This window comes from Ictidomys tridecemlineatus, chromosome 6 (assembly GCF_052094955.1).
Source record: "Ictidomys tridecemlineatus isolate mIctTri1 chromosome 6, mIctTri1.hap1, whole genome shotgun sequence".
NCBI classification, from domain to species: domain Eukaryota; kingdom Metazoa; phylum Chordata; class Mammalia; order Rodentia; family Sciuridae; genus Ictidomys; species Ictidomys tridecemlineatus.
The window spans coordinates 170,860,688-170,873,390 of record NC_135482.1 but is presented as its reverse complement, the minus strand read 5'-3'; the positions used below and the strand labels follow the sequence as shown (position 1 = coordinate 170,873,390).

At 38.7% G+C, this 12,703-nt stretch overlaps 1 long non-coding RNA gene across 2 annotated transcripts; it reads left to right on the top strand.

The window, feature by feature from the left end:
* Positions 1-691: 691 nt before the first annotated feature.
* LOC144378427 (uncharacterized) lies at positions 692-10,004 on the top strand. 2 transcript variants are annotated; one of them, XR_013440078.1, is made up of 3 exons: positions 692-873; positions 8,580-8,737; positions 9,840-10,004. It is a non-coding gene; the product is annotated as an uncharacterized LOC144378427 (long non-coding RNA). The 2 variants fall into 2 exon arrangements; XR_013440077.1 differs by having other exon boundaries at positions 9,807-10,004.
* Positions 10,005-12,703: the final 2,699 nt, after the last annotated feature.

The window sequence follows — 12,703 nt, the reverse complement described above, 5'->3', positions numbered from 1 at the left end:
ACATATGCAAAAATCATTTACTCAAAATGACTAGAGAAGTGGAAAAATTAGAGTTTCATGGTTTACGGAATGAAATTTATACAGATTTTACAGCTTTGCTTTTAAAGAAAGGAAAATGTTTTCTGCAGTTAAGAAATCATTCCAGGGGCTGGGGATGTGGCTCAAGTGGTAGCGCGCTCGCCTGGCATGCGTGCGGCCCGGGTTCGATCCTCAGCACCACATACAAACAAAGATGTTGTGTCCGCCGAGAACTAAGAAAAATAAATAAATGTTAAAATTCTCTCTCTCTCTCTCTCTCTCTCTCTCTGTCCCCCTCTCTCTCTCACTCTCTCTTTAAAAAAAAAAAAAAAAAAAGAAATCATTCCAACAGATGGGTCTATCTCCTCTATTTTTATTTCTATTTGGCTTACGGGTGAAGTACCCTGGACATAGTTATAAATTTAAAATTATAGGAACTGCTGAGGGGAGGGGTCGTTTTCCTGACTATAAAATACAATGAGGACACAGCTGTAGTGTCTAGAAATGGAGGGACTCTAAAACTATAAAAATAATGCTGCTTCCTGTTCCTAGTTTCAAGTTCAGCTTGGAAACAAGAGCTAAGTTCTATCTGGTTTTCCATTATTTATAATGATTAATCTAAAGGCCACTTTCCCAGGAGAGTAATTAGCCAGTCAATTTCTCAGTGTGAATCCAGCATTCCTGATTAAGTGTAACTTTACTGTTAGAAATGGCCAAACATTCAATAAAACAGAGAACAGGGTATCTTTTTGAACTGGGGACAGTTGGGGGAAGAGGCAGAAATCTAACAGGAATAACTGATTGATCCCACTCCATTGAGAAGAGGTCTTGGGGCAAGTCAGAATCACATTAAATGTGAGTCAGCACTGAAATTCTACCTACTTCTCTTTGCATATATGTTTGTTAGGTTTTATTTTTGTTTGCTTGACTTGGGGGGGGCAGTATTTGTTTTCAGTACTGGGGGCGGTGTTCTACCACTGCTCTACTTTCATTCTGTGTCAGGGTCTTGCTAAGTGGCCCAGGCTGGCCTCCAACTTGTGATCCTTCTGCCTCTGCCTCCCGAGTCCCTGGGATTACAGTTGTGCACCACCACGCCTAGCATATGTGTTTTGCCTGCTACTTGCTCAACTTGTAACTCTCTAACTTTCACATTTTCTTTAGCAGGTCCTAAATTATTAGCTGACTCTTGTCTGACATCTAATATATTTAAGGATTACTTATCCTTCCCCACCATCTTCCAGTCATCCCCAACATACTAGTGTCAGGGACAAGGCTCTTGAAAACCTGCTTTCAGAACATACTAATCCTCTGATAAAATTCCATTAGAACTAATTTCTCAGAAGCCACAGTCCCGAGCATTATCTCTTTAGCATTGAATCCAATGCATTGTTGTCCTGGATCTTACCTACTCTTCCAATTTGAACTCCCTTTGCTTCCTTTTTTCTGCTTTATATTCTAGAAATACTAAGAGGAATTGTGGTAGTAGTAGAAATAGTTGTAATAATATTTGTGGTAGTGACTATCTATTGGGCATCAATTACACAAGAGATCAAGGGTCAAATACTTTATCTCATCTAATCCCCCTAAAAGTACCACAGGGTAGATATAATCATTTCTAGCTTTATAACCAAAAGAAGTGAGGCTCTGAAATAGTAAGTAGCTTCTTGAAAAATATCCAGTGAATAGGTAGCAGAGGTGCGATTCTTAATCTCTTTCAGCATGACATGCTATTTTTTGCCTCTGGGTCTTGTCGTATTTTCTTCTATCTTACCCTAATACCATTCATTGCTTTTTTTTATTATTCCATTGTTCATTTTAAAAATTCTGTGTGTTCATTCTTCCAATCCCCAACAGGGCCAAAAAAAAAAAACAAGAAAGAAAGAGAAGAAAAATCTAGTTATTCTTTAGAACTTTCTCTGTGAAGTCTTCTCTGACCTATGACCTACCTCCCCAGAAAAAGATAATCAATTTTCTTCAAGTCTTTCCATTTTTATGTCACACACACACACACACACACACACACACACACACATTATTCTACTCATCATAGCAAAAGAATGAAAAGAAATCTTGGAGGAAATAGATAGGATTATTATCTTAATTGTGCATATGATTTATGGTTATATATATATATATGTCAAAACATCAAATTGTGTAATTTAAGTCTGCACAATTTATCACCCATTATATCTCAGCTAAGCTGTAAATAATTAATTTTAAGAGCTCATCATCATATTAAGGATAAAATATAACATTTATTTTTAAGCCTTTGCTATTTATAACATGCATAAAAGCAAATGTTTGCTTTGTGTTTGAACATGATACCCATTGTTTACTTCAAATTTACCACATGAGGTAAAGGTGATTTATTAATGAATCTAATGTTTCATGTTCGCTTTGAGAGATAAGTGAAAAATTTTTAATGTGGATTGAAGTACATTTAGCTACTGCATCAAACAATAGAAAAAAAATTGTTTTCAGAACTTGATATTGTAGATATCTACATTGACTTTTCTGAAAGTAATTAACTAGCTTATTTTTATACATATTACATTTACTTCTAAATATAATACCAGGATGACTGAGTGACTGAGTCATGAGTTCTACCATCAAAATATTACCAGTGACTATTTCTCACCACCTCCATGGACCCCACTCTGCTCACATCACCATTATCTGTCCTTTGGGTTATTACAGAAGTCTTCCACTCCCTCACCTCCTAGTGTCCCTGCCCCTCCCCCACTCCTCCATCTCAATCACTGGGCTACCCGCCCCACCCCATCCCCTATATTCTTCACACAGCCCCAAGCACCTTAGGCATTCCTTTTCTCAAAATTCTCCAGTGACAGTCATAGAAGCCAATGTTCTTTCAATGGCCTTAAAGGCTTTACCATGAGTACCTTCTCATTCAGCCTACTCCAAGCCCACACTGTTGGTCTTGCTCTTACTCAAACCTGTCAGCCACACAGCTTTTGACTTGCTCTGCCTACAAAATTTGTGCCTCTTATACACCCCAGTTTGCAGACTTACCTTCTTTAGGAATGTACCCAAATGTCACCCACCTCCACTCCTCCCCCTATTCTCTGCCTTGTTTTCCTACATATTTGACATTATGTATTTTGCTAGTTTTGTGTATTGAATTAATTTGCATTTGTGACTCTAATTATTGCCCTTCATGCATCTGCATCTCTTTCAAACGAATTTGCAGCTTCTCCCATCAACAGGAGAGATATCTGTTCCCCTACCCTTGAACCCAGGATGGCCTTGGGTCTTGTTTGCCCAAGAAGCAACAGTGAGTCAGTGTCAAGGTGAAGTGTCAAGAGGCATTGTGTACTTCCACTCTCTCTTGCTTCTCCCCACTGTCTTTGCCATTAAAACAAGCTCAGCCCAGCTTAGACTCAGACTAAGGAACGCTCCCAAGTGAGAGGAACCAAGCCAGCTTTGTGAACCCTTAGACACTGATAAATCAGAAGTGGTTGTTTTACGCTCTTAGGTTTGGAGTGATTTGCTCTGCAACATTATTGCAACAACAGACAGCACATGTTTTTCTACTTTCTCCTTCAGCTAGAATACAGACTCCAAGGGAGCAAGAATTTGTCTCTCTTTTGTTCCCTGAAGCATCCTCAGGATAGCTTAAGAAATATTCATTGAATCAGATGACTCAAATAAAGTGAAAGTCATTTTGAGGTGAATATTGAGAATATACCACTTTTAAATCATCATGAATTCCAGAATTTAAATGTTAATGTATCACAAGTGGTATCATTGATAAGTGGTTTATTAGGAATCCAAGATATACAGTATATTAGAAAAATAATTTTAGTTTATAATTCTGTTGTCAATGCAATGACCGATGCTTAGGGAAGATACACCAAATGAAGGATGGATTAATGAACTTTGTTTAACTGATCTGGGCTTGATATGCACAGTATTGGGTTAACTGTTGCTATGTAATGAGTTACTCCAAATATGGCAGCTAAAAATAAATATTTATTATCTTATGGTTTCTGAGGGTCAGGAATCTGAGAATAGCTTAAGTGGTTGATTCTGACTCAATCAAGTGTTGAGCAAAGACACTATCATCTTAAGATTCAACAGGGAAGGACTTTTGTCCACGCTCATTCACAGTTATCCCCAGACCTCAGGAAATACACTTCCAAACTCACAGGGCTTTCAACATAATTGACAGCAGGCTTCCTTCAGAGTGAGTGATACAAGAGAGAGCTAGAAAATGCACCCAAGAAATAAGCCAGAGTCTTTGTATAAACTAATCTCAGCAGTGAAATCCCATCATGCTGTAAAGTATTCATTAGAAGAACTCAATAAGTTCAGTCCACATTCAAAGTGAAATAATTGCTCAAGGGCATGATACTAAAAGGTGGAAGGTCACCAGGCTCATTATAGAGGCTGCTTACACATGCACATACAGGTCCTCAAATTCTATTTTGAAAAGGCAAGATTTAAATAATAATTTCCATGTTAATTTTGAAAATATTAAAGTCTTAGAAGATGCTATTATTGAATTTAATAATGTAAACCTCAGAACACTGTTTCCAAAAAAAAATCTGGAAACTAAATTTCCTTGCATGCCCTGAATCTAGAACAAGTCTCTAATTTAAGGGTGTTCAGAGGAGACAACGTGATTTAAATGAACCAAGTAAAATCTGTTAAGAAAAAAATATTCTCTCTCTAATAACTACACATTCACCATTCAACATTCCTTCATTTAATCTGAAAGACCTGTTTTCAAGAGTCATTTATTTCATCAATTAATTAAGTATCTAATGGTAGCTAATTGTGAGAATAAATATATTTTTTTATCTTACACTTTTATATATTCTCATCCTTGCCCTTGAAAGCTTAAACTGTAGGTGCAATATAATAAGTAACAACAAGTGAAGAGGGGCTTCATAAATTATTTTCAGCTAAGCATTCCTTTTCTGCTTAAGAAAATAGATGACTAAAACAGTTATTAAATTTATATCTCAAATAATTGAAAAATAATTCTGCCATATCGCTATCCTTCTCAGAACCACACTGATTGGTATCATGAGAAGTGAAAAATAATTCTTCTAAAATAACATTTCCCTTTCAATTGATTCTTTTTTACAAGAGCAGCAGGCTGTGCTGCACCATGGCTAACAGGTGCTAACTCACAACTGCTCTCCCATCGAAGTCTGCAGGTATGCAGGAGGCCAAGGCAGCAAGGCCACTTATTTTTTCTTTCCTTGTTTAGTAAACAAGCAGGGGGAAAAGTCTAAACAAATGCTTATTCATTAAAAAATATATATATTCACAGAGCATTTCTTGTTGGACAAATGTGAGTCTACTCCCACACTGGCATGTAACTTATTGTCTGATCAAATAACTGAATCAGGATGGAAGCATCAAATGCATATATGTCCACACCCTCTGGAAAACTAACGCAGAATGCAGTGCTGAAAAACACTCTGCAGCAACCCAATCCTCCACTGCAAGCCTGGCGTCAAAGGAATAAAGGATCTTTGGCTAAAAGGCCAGGGACACTAGTAGATGGGAAGGGAGTGAGGTCAGAGGGGTGGATGGTGCCATCATAAAAGGGACTTATACACACACACACCACACACCACACAAAACCAGTTACACATACCATACTACAGACATCATACACACCTCCACCACACACACACACACACACACACAAAACCAGATACCACACCCCCACATACACTATATACAACCACACACATACACACCATTTACCACACCCCACATACATTACAATCACATACACATACCACACAAACATCACAGCCATCACACACACAGTACACACCCCACACACACACCACAAAACCACATACCCTCCCACACAACCACACAGAATTACACCATATACACACATACACATAATATACCACAGACATCACACATGCCACACCACACACAAAACCATACAACCACCATGCTATATATATCACACATACCCCCGCCACACACCACACACAACCACACACACACACACACACCACATACACATATCACAAGCCATCACACATATACTACACACACCACAAAACCACACATCCTCATACCCACAACCACACAGAATTATACCACACACACACTACACACCATACACACACACATATACACACCTTAACCACAGAAATCACACACACCACACATCCCTACACACACACCAGACCCCATGCTCCTCCTCACACACACCATACTACACACATCACAGACACACACCCCACACACCACACTACCACACACCACACACATATACTCCACATACAGAACCACAAAGAATTACACCATACAACACACACACTATACCACAAACACACCCACACACACACCTCATACACACATTACACATACCACATACCCCATACACAGAATTATACCACACACACTAACACCACACACACCATACACAGCACACACATACATACACCGTACCACAGACATTACACACACTACACATCCCCCCACACACAACCACACACCACACACACCATACCCAGACATCACAGACACACACCTACATGCACACACCAAATACACACACTGTACATACACATACCACGCACCACACCACATACACAGACACACACACACACCACAACATACTCACTCAATGTCTTTCAGGAAAACCAGAATGAGCGAATAATCACATTTATCTCAGGACATGAATGTCTTTATTTCTCCTAAGATGATAGATATGGGAGGCACCCTGTGATTCTCTTCAAAGGACTCCTCTTACTTTTGTAGAATGATTAAAATACTGATTGATACAGCAAATACTGAGAGCTGAGCTAGCTCTCATGCAACTTTCCAATAGCAGCTTAACATAAACCCAATTAAGTGCTTATCCCATGACACAATGGCAATTCACCCTCTTGAATTGAACCCTGTGTTACACTGACATCCTTGCCTTAATAGTATAATATCTGAAATTTTTTCCTTACATTTTTAAAGAAATTATCTTGCTCTTTCAGGCAGAATAAGTCCATTTCTTGAGAGAGTAAAATAGAGAAATAAGCTCCTTATTTGTGTAATGAAAGCAAAATTAAAACGACTTTACATCAATTACCTGATCGTAATAAATAACTTCCATTTTCTCTCTTACATGTGTCGCATCTATTTTCCAAGATTTCAAATAAAAAAGTAATAAAGTACAAAGAATGCCTACCTTAGAGGAGTTTGTGAAAATGAATGGAATTTAAGTTAGAAGGAATGTAATTAGTTTGCCCAGAATTTGACTAGGCCCACTGAGTTAACCCCATAGTTTTGTTTGTTTGGTTTGGTTTTTTAATTGGGCCACAAGACCCATAAACTTCAGGAACACAATCGTTACTTATAACCTCATAAACAAATTACTTCAAAGGAAGATCTCCTCCAGTCAAGTGCAATCTTTTGTCTAATGCACATGACCAGGCCACTGGAAAGAATAGTTTTTCATCTCATTTACCAAAAATATCCCTGCTTCAATAAATCAACAAAAATTTGCTGAGTGCCTTGCATGAAGAAAGCCTCACCTATTGTGCTGGGGATCTGCTTACCTGAATTGTTGAAGTTCTTTCAATTTCACACTGAAACCTGCTTAAAGTACCTAACTCTAAGCTACAGGTGCAGAACCTCTGCAACTCTCAATATATAGGCAGACCAGAATTCCTAAAAACTTCTGCTCTCTCCAACAGCTTTATCCTACAATTTAATGCTTTTCGTTCACCTATCTATTGCCGCAGTCTGGCTGGGCACAAAATCACGAGCCACTCACAGCCTTGTAGATTCAAACAGCAATTCTTTATTCTCGAACTGTCACTGGCACTCTACACGCACGTTCTGGGGAAAATCCACACCTCCACTGGGCTCTGCATCCCAAAATACTCTCTGGATCCTGCAAGAATTCAAGGGGAACTCAAGGAGCGGGCGCCTGGAGGCAGCAGGATACGCCCTATTCCCAGCAGGAAACACCTTAAACCTGGAACCACCCTAAACTCTGATCCACCCTAAACCCAGATCCGCCCTGGTCCTTGAGCAGGGTCACCTTTCTGAAACATTCATGCAACGTTACCGCAAATGACCTGGGTCCAAGGCAAGCCCATTTCCACAATGGAGAATCCTCCCTCTAAGCAACATGGGGTAGGTTGACAAGGAAATTGCCATGCGTCATTCTGACTTGGCTATGGTTCTCAGCAATCTATCACAGCATTAAAAACTGTTACATTTTATGTTATTATCCTTGACTTAATTAGTTAAAGCATTCCTATGGCTCTCTACATGCTACCCTTGGATCTCAAGCTTGCAATCTGTTCATTTGCTTGTAAGTTTTAGGCTGAAGTGGGTACAGGACTCCATTTCACACATGAGAAGACCAGTCTTTGATTCTATAACAAGGGGATTTTAACCTGGACTTTGCTAGGTATCCATTCACTTGACATTTTAAGCAAAAGTTGCCAGGGTTGCTGCTGAATAATTTGTCTGGTCTTTGATCCTGATTTCTGGGCCTAGAGCTTCTAAATCCCTTGGAATCTCTCAAGTGAGAGGAGTGTTTTTGTTATTTATAGACTCCCTGGTAACACACTTGTGTTGCTGCTAATGAGATGACCCAGGATGCGGGTGAGCCACCAGAAAGAGAGAAATGTGTTCAAAAACACAACCAGTGATTCAGTCAATCAGCCTGTATAATCAAACCCCAATAAACACCACGGACACCAAGAACCAGGTGAGATTTCTGACTGATGTATACATTGTTACATTGACGGGGGCTGGGGGGCTGGGGTAAGGCACCCTGATTCCCTGGGGAGAGGACAACAGAAACTGAAACTACCTTCATGTATCTTCATTTAGTTGGTCCTCAATTTTATCTTCTATTTAAAAACAGAACTGTAATTGTAAGTAAAATGTTTTCCTGAATTCTATGAATGGTTCTAGTGAACTATCCAACCTGAGTGAATCGTGGGAATAACCAGATTGGTAGCCAGGTGGCCAGAAATGCAGGTAGCCTGTGGACCCCCAAGCTTGTGACTGGCATCTGAAGTAAAGACAGTCTTTGGGGGGCCATTCCCTTATACCTGTGCAGTCTGAGGCTACAGAATTACATTATAATACACTAAGGGTTGGTGTCTAATGTTAGATTTTCAAAAGGCTCTTTGACCCAAATACTGACATTAGGAATCGTTGTTCTACAGTCCTAAGCAAAGAATTTCACAAATAAAAGCTTTTTAAAAGAGGATCAAGCCAGGCACAGTGGCACACACCTGTAATCCCAGTGGCTCGGGAGGCTGAGGCAGGAGGATCCCAAGTTCAAAGCCAGCCTCAGCGATGGCGAAGTACTAAGCAACTCGCTGCGACCCTATCTCTAAATAAAATACACAATAGGGCTGGGGATGTGGCTCAGTGGTTGAGTGCCCCAGGGTTCAATCTCCAGTACCTGCCCCACCACCCTCACCCCTGGCCCTGGTAAAAAAGAGGACCAAGAAAGTCACATTAGCTGTGAAAATGGCTAGTTTAGGTTCACTTACAGAAATGTGTATGTAAACCATCAGATACCTCAGATACTTAAATCCTTTGCTACTCTAAATTTACCAAACCAAAAAAGGAAGCAAGCAAGCAAAGAAGGGAGGGAGGGAGGGAAGGAGACACAGAGACAGCCCAATACCTAATTTGTTATCTTCTGTGCCTGAAGTCCCCTTACCCAGTTCCTTCTGCAGCTTCACACCGTTCTCCATTTGTTCAGGCCATCAACCATGGAATTATCTTTGACTCATTTATATTCTCATACCCCTGTCTAGAACACCAACAAATCCTTCAAAATGTATCAACAGCTGATGATCTTCACTTCCTACTGCAGTGATTCTAGCATTGTGGTCCATGAACTGCTGGGAGCCCCCAAGATCTTATCCAGGGATCACAAGACATTTACTAAAGGGGAATTCCAGCAAAAGAAGACTGTCACTTCAAGGGAAATAAAAACAATTTCAGAGCTCAAACACTATTTGACCTTTTAACTCCATTGATATTTGCAGTGATGGTTAAATAAAATTTTTAAAATATAAAAAAGGCATGATGGATAAAAACTATTGTGTCCCAGCACATATTAAGGCAACCATGGTGGGATGGCACCATCTTAGTCCTTTGCCAGTTTTTTGTTACTATAACGAAAGAACTGGGATTGAGTAATTTATAAAGAACAGGAATTAATTTTCTCACAGTTCTGAAGGCTAGGAAGTCCAAGGTCAAGTTTCTGACACATTTGGTTGGTTATCTGGTAAGATCTGTTTTTCAACTTCCAAGATGGTGCCACATTGCTGCATTCTCCAAAAGGGAAGTGTGCTGTATCCGCACATAGCAGAAGGCGGAAGGGCAAGCAAATTAACACTACTTCACAAGGCACCTAATCCCATTCACAAGGGAGGAGACCTCATGACCTATCATCTCTGAAAGGTCTCAGCTCTTTTTACCATCACACTAACAACATCTGAATTTTGGAAGGGAGATATTCAAATCATAGCAGACAGCTTGTGGACTTGTATTCCTCACTGCCCTAACCTGATATCAGGGAGGGAATTGAGGGAGAGCAGGTGGTTTCTCTTAAGAACATTTTAAGAAAACAGTATTGACATTTTTTTTTCATTAAATATCAGCCTGTGAGTCCATGCCTTTATAATATTCTAGGTGATAAAATGGGAATTACTCATAAAACACTTCACCCAATGCTGAAATATACTTGAGCAATTCTATTGCAAATTCAAATACACCTTTTTCCATGGAACACCATTTTTACTTAAATGAACAACTGATAGACAAGGTTCACATCGAGTATTTGAACAGAAATCTTCTTGCAAAATGAGCAAAGTTAACATGTCACTTCAAGAAAAACAAAACACAGAAATTAGCATTAATCGTAAAAATTCAACATTTCAAGGGAAAATTAGAATTTCAGAAGACTCATATCTACCATTGTGGGCTTGACAGCTTCCTAATACTTGAAAAAAAAATTGATGATATTAGGGATGATATTAGTGAACGTGACTTTTTAATTTTGTATAATAAATCGTGTCAACATTTAGAAAATCTGCATAACTCAGTATAACAACATTTTACAAATGACAACTTCATGATGGTGTCAAATTAGTGAGAGATGAAGATGTATTCACAGTGGAGACTAAATATTTTAGTATATAATACAGACTTACGTATTTTAGTATAACAGAGCACAAGAAAGTTTATTGATATAGTTTTGAATTCTATGTTCAACTAACCTTGTAGAATTATACATGTAATTTGGGGTGAATTATTACAGAATAGCTATTATGATCTGAAAATTCCTACATTTTCCAAGAACATCTCTGTAAGGAAGATTTTCCTCATAGACTTCAACCCAAGCAACATGTTACAACAGGCTGAATGTACTAGCATATACAAGAACTCAACTGTCTTCTAGCAAGCCAAACAATAAAAAAAATGTAAAGCAATGCCACTCTCCTCACTAATTAATTTTTCTTTGGGAAATCCAATTATCATAATAATATGCAAATGCTGTAGGTTTATTATCATTTTCAATGAATTAAATGAAAACATTTTTTATTCCTAATGTGGCAAATATTGACAGATAGCCACAAAATTTTTGAAGCCCTTAACAATTCTGAGAGATAGAAACATGTTCTACAGACAAAATGTTTGAGAAATTCTACTTTACCATTCTGTTCCAAGCCATTGTCTCACTCCATGAATTTTTTTAATAACCTTTAGTTTGTCTCCATGTTCTCATCTTCATTTCTCTGTATAATCTTCCCAACCCAATTTCATAATGATTCTTTTTCATGTAAATTGGGTCATGTCAAACCCTGTTGAAAACCCGCCAAAGAACTCCTTCCAATATCATCTGGAGAATAGAAGTGACACTCTTATTGGCCAACTAACACAAGCTGTGACCCTCACTCACATTCTACCATCTCCCCTCCTCACTCTGCTCTTTCCATGGACTTTCTAAGACCACTTAAAATCACAAAAATCCTAGTCCCTTCTGCTATATTTTCCTCCACAACATTTATTGCCATCTGATGTACAATGTCTTACCTATTACTTTTTTCAGTTTTATTATTTCAAGTAAAGTACAACCTCTTGAAAGGCAGGAGTGTTGCCTAATTCTGCTTTATCCACTCACACAGAATAGATGCTCATTATATATTGGTTGAATGAATGAATGATTGAAACAAATATACAGAATATACAGAAAATATACAGAAAAAAAATAAGTTCTGAAGAATTCTAATTTAGTCAGAGATATTACTTGATGGTCCTAAGAAGAAATTTAATCTTTTTCAGTCTTATCTTGAACCAGGTCTAGATAAAATTATTAAGTAAGGGAAGTCATGGGCCTTTCTGAATCACAAATGATTGCATTCCAGTCAAATGACAAGTCCATCTTTCAGGTACTTCCCGGCAGCCAGTTTCCATGGACTCTGATCATAGCTTTATCAGTGAATTTTTCAAGCAGTGATCTCTCACATGTCCATCCTAGTTTGGCCTCTGGGTCCACAGCCTTATCCCTGGTTGGTTTAAGCATCACAAGGTCAGAGATAAGTGTGGGGTCCCTGTGTTTTCACATTGCCAAGTCAGCTTTCAATTATTCTGATGACTGAACCTGCCATGCCACAGACTTCATTAAACAGGTTAAAACACTTGC